This window comes from Pelodiscus sinensis, chromosome 13, assembly GCF_049634645.1.
Source record: "Pelodiscus sinensis isolate JC-2024 chromosome 13, ASM4963464v1, whole genome shotgun sequence".
NCBI lineage: Eukaryota > Metazoa > Chordata > Testudines > Trionychidae > Pelodiscus > Pelodiscus sinensis.
The window spans coordinates 23,661,124-23,674,999 of NC_134723.1; positions in this window are offsets into that span (position 1 = coordinate 23,661,124).

Sequence of the window (13,876 nt, forward strand, 5' to 3'; positions counted from 1 at the left end):
CAAACTGATTCAGGAATAAATCCCTATTCAGCAGGTGCTCAAGTCCCTTTGACTTCGGGTGAGGCATAAGTATATTTGTAAAGTACTGTCCTAATTGAATGCTTAGGTGTATTAATCAGAATCTCCTATAGGAGTTACCAGATCCAAACATTGCCATATTCTAGGTGAATCCAGATTCTGACTTTGTAACTCAGATCTGTTTCTATCTACTGTCATTCAGAAACAAAATGTTGCTAGCATGTTCCAAGACATTACTCCACAGATAAGCATTTGCAACATTCACTTTCTCATGCTCTGAGCAAGTCTCTTACACTACATTTTTATTTTGAGTATGTCACCAAAGACCTCTTGTGAGTGTGGATTTTTGTTTTGTGTTTTTTGTTTTTAAATGGTGCAGCCTTTACCAAAAGTTTTGGTGAAGCATAAATGTGTCCATGCTAAAAAGAATGTTCACTTTTGAATGCATGTCTCTATTGGTTGTAGGTACGTAATGGGAAGACCCATTGTAAACTGTTTCTATACACTAATGTGAAAGCAATACAGCTATGACTTGATAATCTGACTTTATACCAAAGGTTTTTCTTCCATTTTTTCATAAATTCTTAATTTGATTTGGACTCTAACAGAGAAAAATGATAAAATTATATATTACTAAAGCATTTTAGTGTTAATTTACTGGGTTATTGGAGTATTCTGCTCCATTAAGAAACAAGAATTTTCAATATTCTAATTAAACTTTAAAAATATACAACTGGGAAGGGGGTATAAGACTATGAGATTCAATCTACAAATGCTGCTAAAACTTCTATCTGTTGAGGGATAAATAGGACCAGGTCTTCCATGGTGATAAAACTTCTAATTTAACAAAGCAGATAGGTTGAAATGGCAAAAAGTAACTTCTTAAGTGATCATTAATAAAACCAGAAGTTTCAGAAGTGCACTTCAAATTTCAGCTTATTTTAAGCTTTGTAGTAGGGGAAGGAATTATTTACTTCAGCAGAGATCTTGGGGGAACCCACTACAACCCCTCCAATCATGTTACGCTAATTTCATTCAGCTCCAGGACAAATGTCATGGGGCAAGCTTCCGAGTCTTTCTCCTGCCCTGTTGTTTTAATGTGAAACAGCTGGTGTTTCTACTACAGAAGGGCTGTGTCTAGACTGGCAAGTTTTTCCGGAAAATCATCTGCTTTTCTGGAAAAACTTGCCAGCTGTCTACACTGGCTGCTTGAATTTCCGGAAAAGCACTGACAATCTCATGTAAGATCGTCAGTGCTTTTCCGGAAATACTGTGCTGCTCCCGTTCGGGCAAAAGTCTTTTTCCGAAAGACTTTTGCGCAAAAGGGCCAGTGTAGACAGCACAGTACAGTTTTCCGCAAAAAAACCCCGATCACGAAAATGGCGATCGGGGTTTTTTTGCGGAAAAGCACGTCTAGATTGACCACGGACGCTTTTCCACAAAAAGTGCTTTTGCGGAAAAGCGTCCTGCCAATCTAGACGTGCTTTTCCGAAAATGCTTTTAACAGAGAACTTTTCCGTTAAAAGCATTTTTGGAAAATCATGCCAGTGTAGACGTAGCCTTCTTGTTTCTCTCCCTTCCCCATCCTCTTCCTCCCCCCCTTCCCCCTTCAAAAAGAGATCTTGACACAAATGGGGCTGATTAAGGATGGAGAGCTATCCTAATTTCCTACCTTGCCAGTTGATTACTAAGTGTGTGTAGTAACTGCTTTTAAAAAAAGTTAACCACCCATTTCATTAAAAAACAATATATTGACTAAATGAGTATGCATACTTTGCTCTTTTTGTAGGGTCAGGGACTCTGATGCCACAGAAAGCTTTTCTGGGTGGTGGGTGTTTTGGAAGGTGTGCAGTTTGGCTCTGTCAACACTAAGTCAAGCAGGGTGAAAAACAAATACAATTGTAAATCCCATTGCCAGAATCTGCCAACCTGGGGGGTTCTTGCTAGCATTTATCACAGTATGGGATCAAGCAATCATCTCTTTTTCTGGTGGAATGTGGGCTAGCTTTAGGCATACAAACTGGAAAATTTTATCCTAGGTGTTTAGTTTAAGTGATGTCTGAGTAATCTGCTATTAGGAGCAGCCAGTTGTCCTGCCAAGGCGTTAAAGCCAGCAGGACTTAGTAAGAATGACACTTGTGCGAAATGTCTTGCCCCCACATGTTAATGGTAGCAATTGCACATGCAGTCTAGCCCTCTGACATTCAGGTCAGACTACCAAGTATTTCTGTATTGCATTGGGGATTTTTTTATACATATGAGAGAGGTCAATTTTATCTATTTTTGTATAGTTTTACATTTTATATTCATAGGGGAAATTTTATGGACTCTTCTTTTAATTGTGCATCCTGTTGAAATCGTGTGGCTTACAGTTCTGATGAAGAAAACACAGTCGCTGCTGCTGCTGCCCGTGTGATGAAGAAACCCTCTTTCTTCTCTTGTGGAATGTGCTGCTCTACTACACTTTGAGGGCTAATTCTGAATCTCCTTCCTTCCACCCACATGTTCTGTGGACACTATTAGATCGTTTGACACCGAGTTGTCACGTGTGTCAAGTGCTGTTCTTTGCTTTGTTTTTAACTCCAGTCTGTGGGCTGTCTGTCTCCTTTCTGAAAGTAACGCTGACTCTTTGAAAGCTAGAAACCATGGTCGGGGGTGTTGTGTGTGTTAATGTTTTTTACTTTATCCACCAGTGGGCTATTGTTGATACCTAATAAGCTCTGGAAGGGAAATCTGTACTTTTAAGGATCTTCCCATCAAGGAGGGGAGATGTTGGGGTTTTGGCTAGTGAAGCTGTCAGGAAAACCAAGGCAAAGCCCCTGTTTCGGGCTTGACAGCAGTGTGGATTTGGCAGGGGAAATCCTGGGGTTTGAACATTCTTCCTGAGGAGCTGGTGCCCTGGCTCTGACACAGGTCTGTAGTAGCAGTCCTGTCTCTTCCTAACCCTTCTCAGCCCCACAGCAGCCACCAACACTCTGGCTATTTCTCCGCATTGTCCAGGGAAACTTACAAACAGTGGGAACTCTGACACTCATATAGGGGCTGGTCATTGCTTAAAGGAGCACTGGGAGTAAGCAAAAGCCTGAACATTTATTTACTGTGCTTGGGCTCTTTTGAAACTTCAATTCAAAGTTTGATTGCTCCCTAATTTTAAGTAGGTTCCCGCCCCACCCCTTATCTTGCAGGATTTGCTTGCAGGATTTGCAAGGCAAGCACAGTGGCATGGAGTCTGAGGCCCAGAAAGTGAAGTGGACTAGGAGCAGTCAGTGAATTGACAAATTTATGTTGACTGCTGAACAAAAAGCAAATGAAATGGCAAAAATGTTCAGCTTTAATAATTTACATAGAGTTTTATTTTAAATTTGAAAGTGGTGGCAGTGCAGGTGGAAATACTTGTCTGTGTATGGGGTTTGTGTGTCTTCAATTGACTCTTAATCTGACAGTGTTCCTCTTTGTTAATGTGTATGTGGATTTTGTTTTGTTTCTTTTATGGGTTTTGCTTCAGTTACTGAAATGCAAATTGGGTGAAGGGCTGCACTGCTTACATTCCCCAGGGCATTTTAACTCATGCTTCCTTTTAACATTCCCTGATTTTCTCCCCCCTGCCTCAGTTCTGAAGGTATTCAGTCTTGTGCAGTTATTTGTAGTGTCTGCTGAGCTGTACTTAGGCAGTGCAGCTCACGCTTTCCTGCAGATCAGTATTCTCCTAAAAGTTAGAGAAGGAAAAGACCCATTCATTTATCCACTCCATCTCCCTGCTGTTTGCTGCAATTCATTTTCAAAGCAGTCCTGTTCTTTCTCTTCTGTCCCCACCACTGCTGTTTTGTCACTTCTACTGGCAAGCAACCAAAAACAAGTGATTCAGCTTATGCTTGGGTAAAGTGGTTAATTGTGCTTTCAATGCTGAAAGTGTGGTTTGGACAGAGAAAGGCACATGTCCATTGTAAAGAAACCAGCCTTTTCCCAGACTTCCATCAGTTCTGCTTAAGGCACAAGAGGGTCTCCCCTTTGTGCATATTGTAGAAAGAGGTGACTTTCTACAAGACAATGTAGCACTTTAAAGACTAGCAAGATGGTTTATTAGATGATGAGCTTTCGTGGGCCAGACCCACGTGGGTCTGGCCCACGAAAGCTCATCATCTAATAAACCATCTTGCTAGTCTTTAAAGTGCTACATTGTCCTGCATTTTGCTTCAGCTATCCTAGACTAACACGGCTACATTTCTATCACTCTTTCTACAAGTAACTTGAGCACATTGCAGACTGAAACCCTTATGTGTTCTGCACAGCTTGAGCCAAGGTAAGGCAGCTGGGTTTTCCCCTGCCCCTTCCTTGATAGCCAGTTGTTTCATGTTTTCTTTTTTGTCCTTGATGCTATGCGTTATTAAACCTTTTAATGTATTTACTGTGATTTTAAAATGAATGTTTCTTTCACTGAACTCTAATGAATAAACTTCCAGGTTTTTAGAGAACAACCTATTTCACTGGTGTGGGGTGTTTTTTTTTAATTGCTTAAATTGAATCTGTGTGTTTCTCTGGTATCATGATTACAGGGAAAAGGGCTTTTTTGAAAGTCAAGGGAATGGTAAGAGGGCTTTAAAAAAAAAAAAAGTTATCTGAACCCAACTTGCTTGGGCTGCTTTCAAACGCTTAGTGTACCCAGCCAAACTGCTGTATTAAATTAACTCTGAAAAATAACCGTAATTGAAGGCACTGGGTCTAAGTCAGATTTTCTTGGGCTTTTGTTTCTTTTTAACTATTTTGTACTATTGTTGATCTGCACAAGCAATAAATAGCAGTTTCCTGGTGCTCTGTGAGTGGTCATTGGCTACTGGCTGGTGCTGCTGGGCATTTTATCAGGACCTGTGTGTTGCAGGTGAAGTTCCAAAGGCTCAGTAGTGAGGTTAAGGTTTGCTAGAACACTCCCCAAGCCTGAACATGGTTAACAGTGAATCGGGCCCCTTTGGATATGAATTGGCCAGTTTTCATTCAGTGATTAAGAGGCTCTCTTACTATCTGGGCAATAAGCTGCTTTCCAGTAAGTACATATTAAGAGACTACTAAAGGTTGAGTCTTATGCCTGAAGAGCTAAGGATGGAACAGGTGGAGTCTGGCTATTAGCTGTAATAGGGTGTCTGGGACAGGCAACTATCCGAACTACCCCAAAAAGGATGCCCTGGGGATGTTCAGTCCTTGTCCAGGTCAGACAGTTTTACTTGAAAAAGGAACTTGTGTAGCTCAAGTAGTATAGGTCTGTGCTTTCAATGCTGAAAGTGTGGAGTTTGATGCCCAGTGACAGTCTTTGATGGGAGGTAATTATACAGAGCTGCAGTTACAAGACTAGGCCCAGCAACAGGCCCTCCAAATCACAGATGGAATGCTCGTGTGGGATCCAGCTTGTAACTGGTTTGGAAGCTGCTTGTGTCACAGGGCTTGTAAGTCTCCAAGCATTTTAAAATGCACGAAGCCAATTAGAAGAATCCCCATCTCACAGGAGAGGGATTGGATTTGTAAAGACATAATGTATAACAAGCTGACACATTAGTGTGTCTTGAGCAATTGTCAAGGGAGAATTTTCCAAGCAAGGTACCTTGGAAAACCCCATCATTTGAATCCATCCATTGGAAATTCATGACTATTGATTATGCTAAGGAGTCATCTCATGTTGCAGGACAGAATGGTCACAAGCAACGGTGTATGCATATAATCTCTGTTATTGATAATGCTTCTTTTTCACTGTCCAAAGTCTCCCTAAAGAACCAATGTCCTCTTTGTAGAACTGAACATTTTTTTAATTCTTCTTGAAAAGTTGAATATTGTGTCCTTCATCTTTTCTTTCTTTTGATTCAGTGGAAAGCCATTCACTTGTGTATTTGCACCAGATGTAAACAAAATTAGCAAGGGACCTTTAAAACAATCCTAGAGTCCCTATTGCAGTAGTGTTTGCCCTCTTATCTAGAAGTCACATACTGGTTGGAGCCACTTGCTCCTTAGGGAATTTGAGTGTCAGGCTCAGAACAGACAGACCCATATTTATTTAAGATGCAAAAAGGATTTATTGTGGCTGTTGACTTTGATGAGGGACCAACAGATGTGCACGATGATTGGTTACAGGTAAAATTGCTCAGTGTTAGATTAGCAGATGCTCCTGTAACCCACCGTCTGTTATCTATCTTTCTCCATGCCACCTTACCCTGAATGGATGTCTGTAACCAATTAAAAACTTCTGTGCACATAAAATTCCCAGCTCCATTTAGATCATCAAAATTTACACTTGGGTATGTCTAGACTACATGGCTCCATTGACGGAGCCATGTAGATGAGTTTACTAGACATAGGAAAATGCTTCATTTACATCAAAACGACTGCCGTGCTGTGCCGATCAGCTGTTTGGCGGCACAGCGGGGCAGATAAGGTTTATAGGAGCGGTCGACAAAGGCTTCCCTTGTCAACTGCGGCACGTCCAGACTGCCCTGCTGTGCCGCCAAACAGCTGATCGGTACAGTGCAGCGGCCATTTTGATGTAAATGAAGCGGCGATTATTTAAATCATCGCTTCATTTTCCTATGTCTAGTAAACTCATCTACATGGCTTTGTCGATGGAGCTATGTAGTCTAGACATACCCTTAGTGTTTTCCCCGCTGCCTTTCATTATCAGGATGACCAGTCCTTAAAACTATTTATTCTGATCATTGTAGAAAAGCAGTGCGCTTAATGGTGAGCCTCAGGAGTTAGGGAATAATTGCAACCTGATGAATCCTTTTGATCAATCATTTAATCTCAGTGTTCTCTGCTTTGAATCTCTGAATTTAGAATGTGGCCTCTTCATTGCTATAAAGTTACACTAGACTCTCACTCAGCTTTTACCTGTGCTCTAGATTTATTTGTATAGACTTTCAAAGAGTCATCTGGGCAGAGCAATACAAACACCCTGCAACGGGGACGACTCAAAAATTTTTGGTAAGTTGTGGAATTTCACAGGAGTGGGGGCACTCCACTAATTTTGGTAAGTTGTTATGGGGTTTCACCTTTTTACTATATTAATGGAAGGAGGGTAGGGTCTAGGAGGGAGTTTGGGTGCAGAGGAGAGCTCCACGCTGGGGCAGGGACTTGGGGTGTATGAGAGAGTGAGGGTTGGGGCTCCAGGAGGGAGTTTGGGTTTAGCAGGGGGTTCTGATCTGGGGGCAGGGTGTTGAGGTGAAAGGTGCAGACTCTGGCTAGGAGATACTTACCAGAGAGGTGGCTCTTGGCTAGAAATGCAGCAGAGTTCAGGCAGGTTCTCCACATGGTGTGACCCCATGCCATGACCAGATGCGGCCAGATACTGCTGACATGTCTCTATTTGCCTCTTAGGAGGATGGCTCTTGCAGGCGCTGCCCCCCATCCTACAACTCCCATTTGCCAACTACATACAGGAGTGGTGTAAAGCCACAGCAGGCAGGCAATCTGCCTGAGCGGCCTGCTACACCACAGACTTTTAGCAGCCCAGAGATTGCAAGCGGGCAGCCAAAGAGCCGCAAGTCTTTGGAGCCACAATTGCTGGGAGTCTTGATGGGCTGGACAGAAATGTTAGGCCAGATCCAGCCTATGGGCCACATTTTGCCCACCCCTTCACTAGAAGCTTTGGACAGATACAGCAGAGGGAGGCCATATTTTACCAATACTTTAATGGTCTACTCCCGTAGTGTCCAACCAGTTCCGAAGCAGTAGACGTTATAGTAGCTACAGCAAACTAGCCACACTCAACCAGTCAAATAGCCACATGTGGCTAGTGACTAGCATGTTGGACATCTCGCGTCTACTTCATAAATTTCTGCCTTGTCGTGAAAGACTCTGTGTATTAAGATACAAATGCTGCAGAAGGTAAGGACAATTTAAACCCACTTCATATTTTTCCATTTATACAAAAACGTGTTCTCATTTCCACAGCCAAGGAGGGAAGCAAAATCTCTTGAACTCAGAAATTTTAAGGCCAAAATGGATTATTATGATAGTTTAGTCCAGGGGTGGGGAACCACTGGCCTGCCAAACAATTTCATCCAGCCCTCGGGGGGTTTCTAGCAGCCGTGAAACACTGCGGGCAGGCCCTGGGGGCTGCTTAAAAACTTCCCCTAGCCTCCCCTGCATCGTGGCCGGATATTTCTGTTTCCTCTCCTGCACGTGGGAGAGGTGCGCGCAGGAGATCTGATGGGAGGGAGAAGCTCCACGTGCTGGAGCCCTGCAGCTTGTCAGAGAGGTGGCAGCAAAAAAAAAAAAAAAGGCTGGAGTTGTGTTGCAGCTTCCAGAGGCTGGAAGCTGCCAGCAAAACTCCTTTTGCTGGTAAGGTGGTGTGCGGGACCAGATGCGGGGGGGGGGGGGGGGGGAGGGGGAGAATACGTCCCAGAGAGGTAGGGAAGGGAAGCCAGCTTCTCCTCCTCACTCACCCCCAGTCTTTCCTGCATAGGGTGGTCACACGCTACCAGCAATGCCTCCTTAACAGTTAAGGAGGTGTGGGGCCTGGAGGGAAAGGGGGGATCCCCTCCAGGAGTGGGAGGGAAGGGAAGCCCCCTTCCCCAGCCCCTTACCTGCATGGGATGCCTTTAGGGTGGAAAGGCCAGCCACAGTTTGGCATGCTCCAAAACTCCTTCCTTCCTAGCATCGAAAAAGGGAGGAAGAGGAAGTGTAAGTGTCTGTGTGTGTGTGTGTGTGTGTTTGTGTTCCTCACCCCTGGTCTTGTCTGACCTCCCACATATTGCAAGTTATAAGACCTCGCCCATCCACTCCTAACGATGGACCTGTAACCTCCAGCTGAGCTACTCCAGTCCTCCATGCTTCATTTAAAGATTTCAAGTTACAGAGAATCCACCATTTATTCTAGTTCAAATCAACAAGTGCTCATGCCCAACGTTGCAGAGGAAGATGAAAACCCCGCAGGGTATCTACCAATCAGATCTGGGGAAAAAATCCCTGCCGAGCACAAATAAGGTGATCAGTTAGACCTGCCATCCAGATATCTGGAAAAGAATTCTTTCTAGTAATTCAGAAGTTGCAGAGGGGTAGCCGAGTTAGTCTATAACAGGAAAAGCTTTTCCTAGTAATTCAGAGTCCTCCACCTAGTGTTGCAGCCCTGGTGACTGGAGATACTTGCTAATAGCAGTTTGAGATGGGCCGTTTGCCGTTGTAGCTAATCTCATACCTTCCCTCCCTAAACTTATTGAGCTGTCTTAACACAAGTTAGTGTTTTGGCCCTCCCTTTGGATGGCCATTCAAGAACTTCATTTCTATGATAGCTAGAAATGTTTGGTCTAATTACCAAACAATTCACTTTTTGCTGATAAACATATTGGATGGAATCTTGGCCCCAGTGAAATCAATGGAAATTTGATTTGACTTCTATGTAGCCAGGGTTTAATTCAGTCACTGTATTGTTATCAGTCTTCGGTTCAACTTGAACAGTTAAAAACAGGAGGAATGGTAGAGGACCTCATAGGGGTGACTGGGAATCTTCTCCAAGTATTTTGAGACTTCCTGATGCCTTGTGAAATTTGGTCATTTCTAAGACATACACATTCTTTTGAAGAGAATGTTATGGACTTTGAGGTTAAATAATCTAGCAGTATCCAAAATGGGATGAACTTGAGCAGAGAAAGAGACCTTTAAAGAGGCAGCTGATAGCTCCACCACATCACTGCTCTTCAGGTTAATATTTAGCCACCCAGTTAGCAGGTTGGCCTGAAAAAAACAGCAAGTAAATATGGAAGCAGGAGCCTGAGAGCAACTTATGGATGCAGGGGGGGATCCACCTTGCTTGGAGGGGAAGGGGGCAGCACTATGCTCCCAGTAGAGGTGGAGTCTTGGATAGAAGGGGTGGGGCCACGGAAGACAGTTTTCCGCACTGTCCAGCGTGACCTGTGTTATGTCTATCCACTCCCAGTTAGCCCTCAAAGCCACCCAAAGTGTATGGCATGGCACTCCAGCTGCAATGTAAAGGGCCCAGGATTCTAGCCATGGCAGCTGGTATCCTGTAGCCCTTTTGAATCACTGAGCCATGGGGCAACTGTCCTCTTTGTGCTCGTGCCTCCCCTCCCCCGGCAGTCCTGTATGGATGTGAAATTACAAGCCTATGCTTTTTGCAGATACTGAAGCAATTTAGATGCTAGATTTTCCTGCATACCTTGGTCTCCCAAAATTTCTCAGTGAGAATATTGATAAATAAATATTGATAAATGCCGGAGGGGGAAACTCTCTGAAAGAAGTAAGGTAGCAAGAGGAGCCATCAGTTAAGCAATGTTTATGTTGAATGTGCATCTAGGTCCCGAGAGAAGCAGTTGCCAATAGTTTAGCTTGTTAAGCAAACTACAGAATAGACCTTTATTTCTGGCTTGGTCTGTCCTGTTGGAACAGGCAAGAAAATGGTGCAGGCCAAAGACCAAAAGGCAGGGAAGGGTTTGACGGAGAGACAGGCTTGTTCTGTGTAGGCTTGTTCAGGATGGTTCCAATCTGAGCTCTGCTGCTGGTGCCACTGTGTGTAGTGGGCAGGTGGCACTCAAGGCCTGATTTCCCCCCTCAGACAGGCAGGATGCTGCCTGTCTCAGAGGGGAGCTGTGAAGATTAATTAGCTAATCTATGTAAAGTGGGTGGAAGAGGAAAAGCACTGCCTTGCTCTGATGAGACTTTCAAGTCACTGAGATTGAGCCACCCCCATGACCCTTCCCTCAAAAGGATCAAGAATGCAAGTTACAAAGGGAGCACCTGAGACCAGGTCTTGAGACACTCAGTGTCACTCAAATGTGTGTCAGCTGTCAGCTGAATATTTATCCTTTGGGACCAGTGTCAATAAAAAGTGGTGTATGCCCTTCTGTGATCTAATTAGGCTTAATTGAATTGGAGAAGGGAAAAAATAAATAAAAGGAAGAGGTCAAAGGGCAGGCAACAACTGGCATTTACTGATGAGATACAATTATGATCTTTTTTCATTTCAAATGACAGACAATCAGCTGTGAGAATTGAATACAAATAATACATCTACTCTATAGTGGGGATTGAAGCTCTGAGATCAATCTACCAGCAGTTGATTTAGCTGGTGTAATAAAGACTTGCCAAATAGACTGCAGATCACTTTCCAGTCAACCTGGTTACTCTACCACGGGCAAGAAGAACTTCTCCCATTCTCTCTCTCTCTCTCTCGCATGCACGCCCGCCCGCCTGGCCCGCCCTATGGTGTAGACTCCATGGTAACTCAACTTAAGGTATGTCAAGTCCAGCTATATATTCACATATCTGGAGTTGCAGACCTTAGGTTGACTTTCTGCTGTAGTGCAGATATAGTCTAATTTGAGTGAGGTAGATCACTGACAACAGCTTCTCCTCCATCTCTTGGGTATAGGGGGAAGAGGACACAGATCTCTTCTGGAACCTCATCTTGAAAGCTATCAGTCAGGGGAGGAATCTCCTCATTAAAAAAAAATGCTCCTTTCACTCTGCTTGGCTTGATGAGGAATCAAGGGATCCTGTTTCCAGGCCTGAGGTTCAAATCTGAGTTGGTCTTTTCATTCTTCAGACATTTCTTTCATCACTTAAGAATGATTTTAAAAAAATTATGAGAGGAATTTGGTGCTTCTAATCTGTTCTGAGAGAATCAGATAATGTAGCAGCTGGGCAAACAGCTTTGCTTGCATGCATCATCTCCAAAAATAACCCTTATGTCTGGCCATTAAATTGCTCTTTCTAATGAATTTTCTGTTGGGATGGATTAGATGAGTTCTGTTCAGGGGGCGGACAGCCATGCTGGGCCTCTGGGCAAAATGTCATTGAAGGTCCAACCTGAAACCAGCTAATAGACACTGTGGATCTGCATTTCCCCTTTAACCTGGGGGTTTTGGGACAGGGATGTGTCCAGATCCTTTCAAACACCCTCTTCCTTTAAAATAAAAATTTTACTCTGGGTTTTTGGGGTTTGTGTGTGTGTGTGTGTGGGGGGGGGTGCTACAGCTGTGATGCGTGGTAGATTGTGAGTGCTGTTTGCTATCACTGTACTTGTTCCATTTCTACATGGAACTGTAACCTAACATGTAGGGTCAACTGTAGCCTTCTTCACTTACAATCATTTAGATAGATGACATCCTTTTGGGACTGGGCATGGGCAGGTGCAGGGGAAGGAGGAATGGGTATAATGGGGGAGCAGGAGGAGGGGGACTAGGCATAGCAGGAGGGGCAGGGGAGGGGGAATGGGCATAGCAGGGGCGGCAGGAGGGTGGGAGGCAGGAGCAGGGATAGCAGTCAGGTGTGCCATCATTTCCCGCATGATGGCACACGTTGTCGCCCTGCCGCACAAGCTGGTCCCACAAGCTCTGCCACTCAGCATCCTTCCGGACCTTCTGAGCCAGGTCCGCTGCACGCCATACAGGACGCACACATGCTGCCTCAGGAGATCCTCATGAACCCTCGTGCTCTTGTGGTTCCCCCGGGGTCACGCGACTGCCTTGGCTGGCATGGATTGCCCCTCCGTGATGGCTGGTCTGGCTGTGGAGAATGAAGAGGCCGAGGTGGTCAGTCATCCCTGCAGACACTGTCCCTGAGGCTGTGCCCTCCCCTGTGTGCAGTGACCAACAGTCCTTGGGCCAGAGGATGGGGATGTCCCAGGAGGAAGGCCATGTGTGGCCTGCACAGCAGGCCCTGCCCCAAGGTGCCCAGGGGACCATGCTTCCTGCTGCCCCCTCCCCCAGCCCACGGACAAGCAGGCAAGGGAAGTGTTTGGCCACAGTGGGATCACATGGGTGGGAGAGGTGGCTGGAGCAGCCTGGCCCTCCATGGGGCCCACACACACACCTGTGCCTTGTAGCACTGTCCACAGGAGTGGATGGTGCCTTGCTGCATGTGGCACTCGGTCTGTGTGGAGTTGTGCATGTGCCCTTGTGCCCAGCCTACTTCCAGCAGTGGCTGGTACTGGGAGGGCATCCCCCACAGGGGTCTCCCTGAGCCTGTGAGCAGAATCCTGGGGGTGCTCCGGGGCTGCATCCTGAGGCCGCGTGGTGCAGACTGGCACTGCATGTGCTTCCATGTGCAACGACTACAGCACAATGTCCAGGCCGAGCAACGATCGCACCCCATCCCCTCTGTGCCTATCTCCCCTGCCCTGTGTATGTGGAAAAATGAGAGCACTCGCCTGATGATCCCTCCCTGCCATCAGAGGATGCCTGCGACATGCCCGGTACCGGCTTGAGGATGAGGGTGACCATACTGGCCATGTCCTCCTCCCCCTGATGTTCCTCCTCGGCAGTGAGCTCCGGGTGGGCGACGACGGACGTCTCGAGCCCCAAGACCACCACCATGGGTGAGAAAAGGGCTTCCTCGCCCCCAAGATCTGGTGGAGCTCCTGGAAATAGGGGCAGGAGTGGGGTTTGGGAGCAAGAGCTGCACTCCCTGGCATAGGCATAGCTCCTTCACCTTACTCCAGACCTGTTCTAATGCCATAGATATCGGTGTTTCGAAGAGGGACAGGATATCTGCTCTGGACCAGGAGGGTGCACGCTGTTTGCTGGGTCCTGGGAGCCCTGGTGTTGCTCCCTGTGCGGGCCGGGAGGGTCTCGGGGCGCTTGTGGCTGGGCCATGGGTCCAGTCTGGTGTGGCAGGGAGAGCCACGTGGTCAAGTGCTGCTCCCAGGGCCGGCTTCCTGCCACAAGATTTGTCCAGGGTGCCTGCGGCTTTAAGAGTTGGCAGGAGACAGGAACTATAGAGTTCTGATTACTTTGGACAGAGTGGCCACCAGGGCACCTGTGTTATTTACTGGAGGCCTCTTCTTTTGGAAAAAACCCTCCTCCTTGTCCACATGCACCTTTTTCAGAAATAGCTCTTTGGGAAAAAGGCTTCTTCCTTGTAG